Here is a 6728-nt window from a genome sequence, read left to right on the forward strand (position 1 = left end):
AGTACTGGAAGGATTGCTGGAGCTGGTGAAAAGGAAAATCAAGAGTGCCAGGTTAGTAACTGACAGTTACTACTGTGCTCAGGCCCTTAGAGAGGACTTGGCCATTTGGGAAGAAAATGGTTTCGAGACTGCAAAGGGCAAGCCCGTGGCACACAAAGATTTGTGGAAAAAGATTGCTGAGCTAAAAATGCAGTTGGAGATAGAAGTTGAGCATCAAAGAGCACACACGCATGAGGGAGCTCATTGGCGTGGGAATGATGAAGTGGACTGTTATGTCCAACAAAGGAAGATCGTCTTTGTCGGTACCGAGAAGTGGGACAGCACTCCCAGAGGACGGGAGGTCCCAGAAGAGTACGTGGTCGAGGTCGTGCGGAGCGTGCATGAGGCCCTTGGACATGCAGGCGGACATATAGAATATATACTGTATATGGAACATATTTAGAATGTTGGTATTATATATATATATATAAATATATATATATATATATATATATGTATATATAAATTCCCTTCTCACCCACCGCGGGTGGTTCTTATCCTCTGAGCTCGGGTCCTCTACCAGAGGCCTGGGAGCTTGAGGGTTCTGCGCAGTATCTTGGCTGTGCCAAGGACTGCACATTTCTGGACTGAGATGTCTGATGTTGTTCCTGGGATCTGTTGTAGCCATTGGTCCAGTTTGGGGGTGACTGCCCCGAGGGCCCCGATGACCACAGGCACCACTGTGGTCTTCACCTTCCAGGCCCTCTCCAGTTCCTCCCTGAGGCCCTGGTATTTCTCTAGTTTCTCGTGCTCCTTTTTCCTGATGTTGCAGTCGCTTGGTATTGCTACATCTACCACAACGGCTTTCCTCTGTTGTTTATCCACTACGACAATGTCTGGTTGGTTCGCCATTACCATATATATATATATATATATATATATATATATATATATATATATATATATATATATATATATATATATATATATATATATATATATATATATATATATATAAAGTCTGTGTGAGAACCAACGTTTATTGGTAAAGTATTATATATACTGTATATATATATATAAACGCCATATATATATATATATATCTCACACAGACTTTTTTCCTCCCACTGTTTACCTTTCCCACTATTGCTAGAGATGTAGGTAAATTTAGGCAAATGAAGATTTACACACAAATATCAGTGGTTGGAATTTGTCTTTCCCATTTTGAGGAATGGCTGGAACAGATCAGGACAGGTCCTCTGTGTCAAATAATGTTTTTACACTAACCGGACAGAAAGAGTTATAAGTTTTAAAAACTCCAAGACAATGTCAAGCATGTAAAATGTAAAAGTGTTAGTGAAAAAGCTACCGTAACATTTATCTTATTTTAAATGTCATGGATGCTAATCATTCTTGCTCCGGTGATTTAATTGGACCAAATGTGCTTGAAAATAAAGGTTAGACTTTGCTAATGAAAAAAATAATCAGAATGAGGTTATGTCTGCTATAAAAAGATTAATTTCTTTGAAAGAATTTCACAAATCTTCGTCAAGGATGCTGAAAAACAAAGTTTTAAATACCACTTTCTATGTCCTTTGATAGTTTAATCTTAGAATTCAATTAATTTTATATGTATCAGCCATTTTAAATAATGTCGTTTTGAATAATTTTAGAGAGGAAGTTTAAAAGAGCCTGTGATGAAGATGTGCTTAGTTTTTGCCAAGCCCCATATAAGAAAACGTAACTTTGCAAACTGAGAATCCTAATTTTATCACTCATGTATAACAACTGAGCAAGAGCAATGCAATTTAGTCTCTGATGAGCAAATGGACCTTGACTCAATGACAATAGGTAATTTTCCCTGATCACTGGCAAAATGACATTAAGAGGAAAGCCTGTTAACTGAAGCCCTGAGGAGGTTATCCTCCATTTTCACCCCAGTTCTTTAACCAATCAGCGTTTCTCCGATGGGATAGAAGACGATGACGAGGGTTGGGGGAATGTTCAGATGAGCCCGTTGTTTCTGTCAGACCTGGCAAGTGGGCGAATTCTCAGCAAAAAGCACATTGGGCTGCAACTAAACAACAGAGCACAGGGGAATGATTTTCATTTCGTAGCTACATTTCTACATGTGTGGTTCTGTAGTTTCCAGTACTTTGCAAATATTTCAAACCCCCTCCGATCTTTTGAAATGTTGTCAGATTATCAATATAAATCCGATGCATTTTGTTGAGATAGCTTGTGATGCTACATAGTGAACTGTTGTGCAGGTAAATTGTACTTTGGTACTTTTTAAAAAAAAACCCAGTAGGGCTATATGTGTCCCTCATGCATTTTAATGCCATTGACTCACATTAGAAATGCACTTTCGACCACGTTACCATAGCAATTTGATTGCTGTTCATGGAATTTATGTCACTGAAATACCTTTAAAATCTTTGTAATCTTTCTGATGACAAAGACTTAATTACATCCCTGCCCCGACCCCCAGCAAAAATTAAATAAATAAACCTATTGGCTCTTGGCAAACAGTCCATCACAGTTTCCACTAATGTTTTCCATACACCTTACAGGGAAACCTTTAATAATGGCATTAATGGAAAACAGATTTGAAAAAAAAAAAAATTGTTCCATAATGTTTCTCTGCAAAGCACTGTTTTGTGTCCTAAGGTTTAGGAAAAGTTTAATTATAAACAACTTTCAACACAAAAAAACAAATATTACTCAGATTTTATGTTTGACACTCCGGCTCAGATAATACCCACCAGCAAAATCTTATTTCTTCAAACCGAATGGGAAATAATCCATTTTTCATGCTTTTTCTAAAATAAAGAGTAACTTGTGTTGCCATAGCAAGCATTTGATGGGTTAAAATTGAGAATAATTCACAGCTAATTGTTACTAATGGCGAGGACAGACATAAAAAGGATTAAAAGTAGGGTGATCAATGTTGTTTTTATGGCAATTAGGAAAATATGATATTTTGTGTCTGTAAAGGGCATAAAAGGAAGAGATCCCAGAGGGCTTAAGGAAGAGGAGCCTCACGTTTTATCAATATGTTTCTCCGAATGAAACTGAGACTGAAAAGAGAGCAGTAATTTTCATGTTCTGTCTCAGTTTTCCCTCCCAACAATTGACTGGATGAATGGATGAATGAAAACAGCAGCCCTCCCTGTAGGCATGCCATTGAGTTTGTGAGTTGTGCCCTTGCACTGGGGAGCAGCTATAACAGGTTGACTGACCTCCATATTTGACCATGACAGAAGAGCTGGAGAGGATGAGGAGGAAGGCTTAAGGGGGGGTTACACCATCCGTCAAGACACATTCATCAAAATCACTCTTTTAACTTCCTCTCTCTCTCACACACCCCCACACGCCTACACACAGATGTAAAAGCATACAAAGCAAAGATTGTTTCTTTCATTATTTTAAAAAATCCGTCGTACGAAATGAAAGGGACCAATTAACGTGTCTTTGACCTTTTAAAAATAACCAATGCCTCAATTTATTGGCACTATTAAAATTTTGCACTGTTGTGAAAAGAACCCTTTAATTATTTTTTAGACCTTTTCAGACCTCTAAAGAGATTGGGAAGACCATTCAATCTAGTGATAGTAAAGAAAAACCTCACAGAGATCTGGACAGGCAGTAAAACACCAGGGACAGAAGGTTAAATCACAGAGGTTAATGCAGAGTAGATCACAGAAGGAGCCATTAGAGAACAATGAAGAAAGAGAGCTATACGTACTGAGGATTGAGATTGATATGAGAACCAGAGGGATTAATAAGAGGCAAGTATAGAGATATGTGGGAGAGGGATGGCAGACAGAGGAAACTAGAAAGATTTTCATTTTCTGCGAAAATGCAATGTGAACGTTGACTGAAAATTGCAGGAACATTTGAAGTCAACTGCAGAAGACTTGTAGAAATAAAAAAAATAGGCAGAAGCAGCAAGATAAAGCAAAAGCTTGCAAAACTCAAATAGAAAAATTGTAGAAGATTAGTGAAAACTTTCAGGCAATGTAAAAATCCCACCCAAAGAGTATTACAAATTTATGCAGAGCACTGTTTACAAAGCTAAACTGTAAGATCACAAGAGTTTATAAGCTTAAAAAAAAAGCTAGGTTTGATGGAGGCATGCAATTAGGGTTTGAACCCTAACCGTAACCCTAACCCCATCCCCATCTCTAATTCCAACCCTCCTCCCACCTCTAAGGTTTGGAGGGCTTCAAACCTTGGAAATAGGTTTAGACTGGGAACCATCAGAGCTAGTGTGACAGTGTTTGTTTTTTGGAGACATTCTTGAGCACAATGAAAGCAAAATCTCAGAGAGGGATCTTTAAAAGATATGAAACTGCTGAAACAAACAGGAGTTATGGAAGGACATGACCAAATTTCAATGTTTGAATGGCGTTTCCAGCTGAAAGTGAAAAAGCGCGAAATTTCTAACAGAATTTTTCAGAATTTATGGGCCGTTCCATTCATAACAATTTGATGATCACAAAAGAGCTGAATATTTCATAAACCACAGAAGATGTCAGTACCAAAAGACAGAGCCAGAATGTCCTGATTGAGTGGAATATTGGGAAAGTTGAATGGTTGAAATAAAGTGGAGGAATTCAAGAATGTGAATGTCTACAGCATGCACAGTAATAATTAGAAGAAAACAGCAGAGAAGGGAAGCATACTGGCAGGCTGAGGAAAGGAGACAGATAGACAACACTGAGACACAGAGAATCTAAAACCAGAAACTAACATAAACAGAAAAGTACACTAGGAACTAGCATAAAGAAATTTTGATGTCAGTCATTTTCAGTTTGTGGGATTAGATGGGAATTACTTTTTCAAACTGCATTTTGAAAGCCATCAAGTTATCCTTTGTGGTTTGCTATAAGCCATGTATGGGGGAACAACAAACATGGAAAGAGGTACTCTTATCAGATGAAACCAAAACTTTTTGGTCACCATGTGAATTTGGAAGAACACTAACACTAATGTGCACATCACATTGAAAAACGCCGTATGTACAATAAAGGGTGGCGGCAGCACCAAGCCTTTAGGATGCTTCACTTCAACCGTTTAAAGCTTATCTGTGACAGAATGGCCCAGTCAAAGTACAAACTATTTGAAAACATTTGAAAATTGCTGTCTATGGAGACTCTTTATTCAATCTAATGAGGTGGTGGGGCGTGCCGTGGTGGCGTAGGGGATAGCATGACCCATGTTTGGAGGCCTTGAGTCCTCGACGTCGCGGGTTCGACTCCCGGACCCGACGATATTTACCGCATGTCTTTCCCCCTTTCCTGTCAGCCGACTGTCATATAAGGGACACTAGAGCCCACAAAAGACCCCTGGAGGGGTAAAAAAAAAAAAAAATGAGGTGGTGGAGGAATACCCCCAAAGACAGTGTTGACTCAGGGGCCTGAACAAAAATGCACTTCTCATATCTTTATTTGTTAAAAAACATCAAACCCATGCGTCATTTTCCTTCCATCTTCTCATAATGTCCCACGTTGTATTGGTCTGTCATCAAAATCCTAATAAAATACAACAAAACATCGTCACTGTATTGTCGCACAATTTGAAGGAGTTCAATATATGTCAATATATCTGCAAGGGACTGTAATTTACTCTTCCTTTTGGGTTTGTGTTATTGCTGATTGAAGTTATTACTTCTGCATGTACTTGCTTATAATAATCAATCACACATCGGGGGGTGTAAGTCAGATGTCAGGAGTTAACTGCTTGTCTCTTGGTGAACAAATGAGTTTACATACCTGGTTCTACACATGGACCCATTTTTCAGCTGCCATTAATTCAAAAGAGCGAGACAGCTAACACCGACCTCAGAGTTAAGTGGGACAGCGCAAAAATGATTCATCTAATGATCGCACTGCAAATGTGAGGGGAAAAATCCAGACAAAAGTGCCACAGTGTTTTTGATTTGCTGGTTCACCCATGATGACATGAGTGAGCTTCGGACTTCACTATTCAGAGTGATGATTGTAATTTTCTGAAAGCAATTGCCAGCTTATGTTTTTTTCTTTTTTCTCACTCCATCATTCAAACACCCCCTTCCTGCTCTTAACCATTTCAAACTCGCTGACCTTCCTAATCGTTTCAGTTTTCGCACTGAAGAAAAGAAAATTAACCTTTCGCATAAATTCTCTTTCATATTGGGTCTTTAGAGAATAACCTCCTCCTATTAGTAAATTAACATATTGTATCTCTTTATTAAGACATTCTAACAAGGACTGCACAATGTTCACAAACAAGTAGCTGCAGTTCCACTGCGTACAATTGGGAGGACGATGTAGATCAGATTACCTCCTCTTGTTCTTGGCTCTTTTCTTTTTGTTCCTTCATAACACTGCTTATCGATTTTGGAAATTTTAGCATCTCAGTGGCTAAAAATATACATACAGTTCGGATGTAAAGAGCTGGAAATATGGATCTAACAGGCCAAACATTTTTGCGTGCGGGTTAGTCATGCATTGCTCCAAAGTATTATTGATTCTTCTTCATAGGTAATCTATGAAGCACACATGGCAGCTGTTTTGGATTTGGATCCCTTGCTTACGGCAATAATTCACAACAAAAAAAAATATATAAAAAATGACCAACAGATTCAGTTCATCTCTAAGTACAGGATAAGGTCTTGGTAAGAGTGCTAACTTTCTGTCTTAATTAGTTGTGGGGAACTGCATCGTTTATTTCTCTAAACGTTTAGGACCTGAGATGTTTCCAGA

Source organism: Xiphophorus couchianus, chromosome 20, assembly GCF_001444195.1.
Source record: "Xiphophorus couchianus chromosome 20, X_couchianus-1.0, whole genome shotgun sequence".
Lineage (NCBI taxonomy): Eukaryota > Metazoa > Chordata > Actinopteri > Cyprinodontiformes > Poeciliidae > Xiphophorus > Xiphophorus couchianus.